Source organism: Grammomys surdaster, unplaced genomic scaffold, assembly GCF_004785775.1.
Source record: "Grammomys surdaster isolate TR1022 unplaced genomic scaffold, NIH_TR_1.0 150, whole genome shotgun sequence".
Lineage (NCBI taxonomy): Eukaryota > Metazoa > Chordata > Mammalia > Rodentia > Muridae > Grammomys > Grammomys surdaster.
Window position 1 is genome coordinate 19757778 of NW_021604608.1, and position 7782 is coordinate 19765559.

Sequence of the window (7782 nt, forward strand, 5' to 3'; positions counted from 1 at the left end):
GGTTACAGCAGTAGTTACTTACGCTTGGGATTGTGGATTATTACATTTCTTTGGTTTATGATATTTAGACTAAGCCTTAATAAAGGTGTTTGTATAGTATATATTTTTTAAACACTGAAACTCAAGAGATCTCTAAAAAGACAAAGTGAAAAATCCATTCGTATTCTTTTCTGTGTGGGAGATTTCATCAGAAAATTTATCATCCTAAGGTTTTTGCTTAAATACACTAGTTTCTAGAAAAAGCCCTCTAGACCATTTTCTCATTGAGAGTGTTCAAATCCGATCTAAAGAGAATTTTCACTTGTATTCTTTCCACATCTACATTCAATTTAAGTAATTGCCATAACAATTGACAGATTTATCAAGAGGTTATTTTACTACGGGCGCGGGGGGGGGGGCAGTGAAAGAATACAAAGTAATTGCAAAGAGAGGAAACTCCGGGAGAAAACACACAAAAACAAAAAAAGCAAAACAAAAACAAAACTAAAAACCCGAAACGACCAGTAGCATCATTAATCAGAAAGCTAGGTTGAGACACTTTTGTACTTTGATCGTTTCATGTCAGGACAGAACAAATTAATCAGGGAAGTCAGAGTCCAGCAGGAAAAACATGGAGCGGGTTTAGGGGACGGGCTAATAATCCAGGATCGTTAACAGGGAAGGGAACACTGTTGCTTTTTCTTGGCACCTGAAAACTCCAGCTCCACACTGGCAAAGGCCGCAGCTCTTTTGGGCTCAGGCCAGCGGGTTCCGACCGCACGTTGGCGGCGCGGGCTGGGTCCCGGCAGCCTCCGTCCGGGTTGCTGGGGCCGCGGGCCCTTTGTTCCCGCGGGGCGCCGCCGCCCGTCCGCCCCGAGTGAGCGGCCCCCGTGGGGGACAGCGTGGGGCCCATGGCCTCGCCCCGCCGACCTCGCAGCTGCAGTCCCGCCCGCCCCAGCTCCTAGTTCCTCCCTCGCTGCCCCGGGCCAGAACGACCTTGTTTTGCTTTTCGGGCTCGGGAGAGAGGTGAGGGCTTGACCCGGCCGCGGCTCACCGGGGCGCTTACACGGGCCCCGCGTCACCGCCAAGGGACAGGCGCCCGCCTTTCCCCGGAGCCCTGGGGGGCGAGCGACTGGCCGAAAGCTTCCGGGAGAGCCTCGGGGGGCCGCGGGTCCCAGGCTGCGCCTCCCGCCAGGCCCGGGACTCACTTCTCTTAACGGAGCCGGCGAGGCGCCAGCACCGGTGGGCTCGGGTCTCCCGGCTGGCGCCGTGGCGTGGGCCGACGCATCCTGGAGAGCCTGGGGTGGGGGTGCGGGAGCGGCAGAGGTCGCAGCCCCGGGGCGGGGGCGGAGATCCACCTGGCTACGTGGCAGCCATTGCGGCGGCCGCGAGACCCCTCCCCACGCGGCCGCCCACCCGCCCTCTCGCGGCGGGCTCCTGCGCGGCTGCTCTTCCCCGGTCGGACGGAGAGCGGCAGTGTGTCCTCGCTCCGCACGCTCGCTGCGTCTCCCCCCGCGGACACAGCTGCTCGCCAGCCCCGCGCCGCGCCGGAGAGCGTAGTGGCGGCGGCGGGAAAGGGTTGCGGACGCGCGGCGCTAACTCGACGACACGGCCCGGGCCTCGACGCCCCGTTCCCGCAGCAGGTAAAGGCGGAGGGTGGAGAGGCAGGCGGCGGGAAGCGGGGAGAAGGGGGCCGGCGAGGAAAAGAGCAGAAGGGGGGGATCCCGGGAGCGCGGAGTCCCACAGGAGGAGGGCCCGAGGCGGGCGGCGAGAGACGCGGCAACCCGGGCAGGCGCGGGCCGGGCGCCGGGCGGAAGGGGAGTGAGGCGTCGCGGGAGGCGGGCCCTGGCGCGGGGCCCGAGGCCGAGCGAAGGCGGGCGCCGCGGCAGCTTCCCCGGCCTCCAGCGCCTGGCGGGCCTCCAGGCCCCGACACACCCCTCCCGCCCCCGGACTCTCCGGGTGCCTTCCCGCCCCGACTTGACCTCGCGCCCCTGCGAGCGCCCCGCCGTTTCCCAGGCCGAGCCTTGTGGGAACTTGGGCCGCCTGCCCGGGCTCGTAGTGCTAGTATTGCTGTTTATTTACTCACTTCCAAACCACACGCACGCTCGCACGCTCACTCTACACCGGCAGGCTTGCCTCCCTCGGGCGTGTGCGCCTGCGACCCTCGCCCCTTCCCAGCCGTAACTTTCCCTCTCGCTCTCGGAAAACTGGGCTTCGAGAGAGTGAGTCAGACCGAGGGCAGAGTTTATCCCGCTTGCGCTTTTGGTTACAACACTTTCTTTATTCCCACCCCCAAAAAGAGAGCGGGAAGAATTTTTTTTTAAGTCGATGCCAGATCGGAGGCAGGGCCCGCTGGCGTTAGGGAATCCTTCCGCACATGTCTTTTGGAGTAGGAGGTGATACTGCTGCACCGACAGGTTTGTACACACTCTTGCCATGCAGCGGTTGTAATGTCTCCATAGCGCAGGTCTGACTTGAGAAGGATTGGTTGCTTTTTCTACTCGGTATCTCCGAGCCAATCAGGAAGCGCGGCTTGCCTGGAGACTGGTTAACTCAGAAAAGGTGGGGATTGGTTGAGCCCCCGAGGAAAAAAAAATCCCTGAGATAACCTGGCCTTTTAGAAAACAATGACTGATTTGCAGCTGCCTCCCCGCTCTCAGTTAATTTCTTTTAATACATTACCCTTTGATAGTAATATTCTCCTTTTCATTCCCTAAAAACAAAAAAAAAATCACTTCCACTGTTGGCTTTCAAATTAGCTCGCAGATGCAACTCGTTCGAACTCCTATGGTTCAGTTTTCACAGAAATAATTTTTACGTTTTTAAAGAAACGTAAACATGCGTTTTTGTGTGTTGGTAAATGTGGTTCAGTTTTCTTTCAGCCGATTTTTTTTTTGTTAAAGGTCAGTCAATTTTCAGTTACTATGCCAACGTATTATTTAAATGTTCTGCGGAGAAGAGGGGGGGCTACAGTGGTGGAGATGTTGGGAAGAATTAGAAAGAAATGGCTGCTGCTCTTCTGCAGAGAGACAACGACTTAGTTAACGAGAACAAAAAAATCGAATCAAATCAACAACAACAACAGAAACCCAACCTGGAAAGCAGTAACAGACCTCCCTTCCCTGCAAATCAGTGTAACTGTACTCAAAGAGCTTTCTGTTCACCTGTTGGCTTTAGTCGATGTCAAGGGAAGACAGTGGCAGTACTGAACTTAATAGAAAAAAATGGGCTTAAATCATGGTAAAGGCATTTATCTTATACACAATTAGAGGCTAACTCTTATCAATGGAGGTGTGTTTTAAAAAATTTTTTTTTTCTTTTAAAACGTCTGCGCCTTTTGCTATACAAAGGAAACTTTATTTATTTTTGAGGTATGGTCTCCATATGTATTCCATCTGCCTCTGCTTCTTTATGGTCAACTATACCCAGCAGAACCGTTTCTTAATCAGCTTGAATTTTAGAAAGTACATGCCTGCCTGTTATCTTTGCCTTCTCTTCTGCTTTTCATATACAGAATCATGTAAGTTAGAGGCAGAGCCAACGGCTAGGCTGAGCAGTGAATCTCAACATATATCTGTTAAGTTCCCTTGAGAGTAGTTTATGTAGGAGTTGAAATTGAAGTTCTTTTGATACCCCCCATGCAGATTAATACATTCTTTTTATTGCCTTTGTTTTCCTGATAATAAAATCACACACTTGATGATGCCCAGCCTGTTTAAAGGACTTCAGTATTCCTTGTGTTTTAATTTGTCTCACTCTGAAATTTGCATTCATTGTTTTCAGCTTTGTTTTACAGATAAGAAGACACTGAGAAATACTCAAATTGCTAAAAGTCACCTAATTGAGGTTTCCATGAAGGTTTAGGGAAACATATTTTTATGGTTCAAACGTCTCTCTCTCTTTGTTTGTTTGCTTGTTTATTTTATATATGTGAGTACAGTGTCACTGTCTTCAGACACACCAGAAGAGGGCATCAGATCCCATTAAAGATGGTTCTGAGCCACCATGTGGTTGTTAAGAATTGCACTCAGGACCTCTGGAAGAGCAGTCAGTGCTCTTAACCGCTGAGCCATCTCTCCAGCCCCCTCCCTTTTTTTTTTTTTTCCCAGACAGTGTTTCTCTGTGTAGCCCTGGCTGCCCTGGAACTCACTCCTGGAACTCTCCAACCCCAAACCTCCCTCTTAATACATTTTCATGGCCCTTTGAAACTAGAACTGTTTTTGTTTGTTTGTTTGTTTGTTTGTTTTTGAGATAGGATCTCACTATGTAGGCTGCCCTGAACTCTGTGTAGACCATGCTTGCCTCAAACTCATATAGAAGTTCACCTGCCTGTTCCTCCCAAACTAGGATTAAAGGCACACTCCACCATGTCTGGCCTAAATCTTTTGCTACTGAGAGAATGACTACATTTTCAAAAATTTGTTTGGTTCATCAGTTGTAAGATTTTATTCTTATTTTATGTGCTAGTATAAAAATTTACTCCGCCAGGCAGTGGTAGCGCACGCCTTTCATCCCAGCACTTGGGAGGCAGAGAGGCAGGCGGATTTCTGAGTTTGAGAGTTCGAGGCTAGCCTGGTCTACAGAGTGAGTTCCAGGACAGCCAGGGCTACACAGAGAAACCTTGTCTCGAAAAAAAAAAAAAAAAAAAAAGTACTCCAAGTGAACTGCCTTGTTGTTGACTGATGGGTAAAGCACCAGCATGCGCACATGGATGTACATGGATGGAAAGAAACTGCTTGGTTCTCACCTGGACAGTTTTCCCAGTAGCAATTCAGTTTCCTTATTTATAGGTATATATAATTTTTAAAACGATGAAGACTTTTGGTTATTGGATTTGCTTGTGTCTTCTGGCCTTCCCCTAGTGAGGTCTCCAGCCTAGCATAGGTTTTGAGACTTGAGAAGGAAGGCTCAGAGCTCCTTGCCTTCCCGTGATTACGGGTGCTCCTAGACGGCAGTTAGCTCTTTGAACACGCTCAACATCGGAAAAGAACGCTTCATTGATTCCTGTGGGTTATTATGCTGAAAAGTCAGCTGGATTCTTAGGATTACTAATCAGTGGAATTACCAGTCAGAAGTTCCACATTGTTCTTACTGAGACTGGTTCCTGTGTTCACTAAAAAGCCAGGTTCACTAAACATCCCTAGACTGTCCACTGTCCTGCTTTGTTCTAAATATGGACTGTCAGCTCCTATTCTACTTGTTTTCCCGTTGGGCATGGTGTCAAGGCCCACACTGACCTTGAATTCATGATGTGGCAGAGGATTGTTCTAGGCCTTACTCCTGATAAAAACTACAGAGTATTAAATGTCCTGCCAAAGTCCAGCAGACGATGAACTACAGTGAGACACGATCCTGTTTCAGAACCTAAATGGTGACAGCGTGTGCTTGTAATCTCAGGACTTGGGAAGCTGAGGCAGGAGGACTGTTACAAATAAGGTCAGGGTAGATCTGTACTGTGGGCTACATCATGAGTTCTAAGCCAATCTGACCTAGAAATCCTACCTCAAAAAGTAAAAAAAAAAAAGGGGGGTGGTCTAGAGAGACACCTCAGCAGTTAGGAGCACTAGCTCTTTTTCCAGAGGACCTGGGTTCGATATCCAACACCCACATGGTTACTAACAGCTGTTTGTAACTCTGAACTCAGGAGATATGACATCTTCTGTTCATCTCCATAGGTACCAAGTATACATGTGGTACAGGCACATACGTGCAGGAAAAACATCCATACATGTTCTTAAAAAAGTGGGTAGAAGGATGGATGGAGGGAGAAAGGCAATAAGCCAATTATCAAAAAAATTGATACAGTTGTTCCCTACATTGCCCTGGCTGGCTAGCTGGCTTCAAGCTCACAAATATCCCCCTGCCTCTGCCTCCCGAGTGCTGGCATTAAAGGCATGCATTACCATCCTCAATCCATATATTTTAAGAAGGATATTTAATAAGTATTTTTGTTAATTAAATTTAAGAATTAGTTTGGGAGATTGATGTGAATAGAACTTAATTTTTTTGTTTGTTTCAAAGTGAGCACTAAAAATTCCTCTTTTCTAGGTAGGCATGATATCTCATTTCTCCAATCCTAGTACTGGGGAGACAGAGGCAGGGAGGGTCACTGCAAATTCAAGGCTAGTGATTTCCAGGCCAGCTGGGGTTCTACACTGAGATCCTGTCTCAAAACAAAAACACATCATCCCACCTGAAAAAAAAAAACCTCAAACCCAAATAACAATAAAAACCCCAACCAAAAATCCTTTCTGTCTTGAATTTCTGTGTCTATCCGACCCTCTTTCCTCAGGACTTTCTGCCGTTGCAGCTTTGAGATGTGGGTGGTATTTGCTGTAAAGTCGTCTTCATTCCTTCCTGTGTACTTACTGCTTACTGAGTAACAGTCTCCATAGCCTGGAATCTCTGGAAGGCTGGTATTGATGATTAGCATTTTGGCTTAATATCATTTTGAACACCCTAGAGCAGTGGTTCTCAACCTTCCTAATACTGTGACCCTTGGGTACAGGTCCTCATGTTGTGATCCCCAACCATAGGATGATGTTTGTCGCTCCTTCATAACTCTAATTTTGTTACTGTTAAGAATCATAATGTGAGTATCTCATAATCATGCAGGATGTCTGATATGTGACCCCGATGAAAGGGTCATTCAACCCCAGAGGGATTACCACCCACAGGTTGAGAATGGCTGCCCTAGTAACTTTTGGTGTGGATGACAGATACTTGTTTTAAAAAAGTATTTTTCTGCTGTCTTCATGTATGTGCTAATAATTCTGTAAATCATTAGCCCAAAGATCTTGTAACTGGGCATCTGGCTTAATGATATGCCCATTTAGATATTCTTTCTGGTAATTCAAACTCTACATATTCCAAAACTAGTCATCATCAACTGTCCCATCCTCAAACCAGCAGTACATAGGACTCTCCCTTTGCATCTCTTTCTCTCCAGAAAGATTAAACTAGGTAGTGCATGTGCATTTACTCTTGGCAGTACATAGGCCATTCTTTGTGTTCCTTTTCATCTTTCTTATACTGGATCACTGAGCCTCATTGGGTTATTTCTTGAACAATCTCATGGATGTATTTGTTATCCTTAGTGTTACAGGTGAATTCCACTGTTAGCATCATCTCACTGTGGTTCATAGCACTGTGGTTGCTATGATAGCTTCCGGACTGGTCAGCCATTGTTTTTTTGTCTTTCACTTTAGCCAGAGTAATCTTTCTAAAATATTTGAGCAAGTATCTTGCTTGTGGGTTTTTTTTCTTTCATTGCTTTCACGTGCTAAATTTAGCTTTTGGAATTTGTATAATTCATTTGACGTGAAATTTACTTCATCTTCCTGTGCCTTCCCTCTTCCCCTCAGTGAGCTAGTCGTAGTTATTTGAATTTTTTTCTTTAACATCCCAAGTTCTTTAAATCTATGCAGCCTTATGGAAACCTTTGTCTGTCTTGAATGCCTCTTTACTTCCATGGTTACCTGCACTTTTGTTTGCTAAGTCATACTTGTTTGCCGTGTCTCAAGTGTGGGCGATGCTCTACTAAAAATCTCTGACACAAAACTGGGTTACACAAGCCCTGTGTTTCCTTAGTACTCTGTGTTCTCACAGTCACACTAATTGCTTGCTTATTTGTCATTTTTACCATGTACTGTTTAAGGTATAACAAAGTAGCTGAAAAATATGATCTGACTTGCATTGAAGCAAATAAAAAAGCAATTAAATACTAATTTTGGAGTTAACTTAGAAAGAACAGAGATATGGCATAGATGAAAATTTTCTTTTTTTTTTTTAATAAACTTTATT

At 46.7% G+C, this 7782-nt stretch overlaps 1 protein-coding gene across 1 annotated transcript in view; it reads left to right on the forward strand.

Moving 5' to 3' along the window:
• Positions 1–1557: 1557 nt before the first annotated feature.
• Positions 1558–7782, forward strand: part of N4bp2 (NEDD4 binding protein 2) — a 62019-nt gene continuing 55794 nt past the window's right edge. The window contains exon 1 of the mRNA XM_028765297.1: positions 1558–1622. The gene's annotated coding sequence lies outside the window, so the exon portion shown is untranslated. The remainder of the gene's footprint in view (positions 1623–7782) is intronic.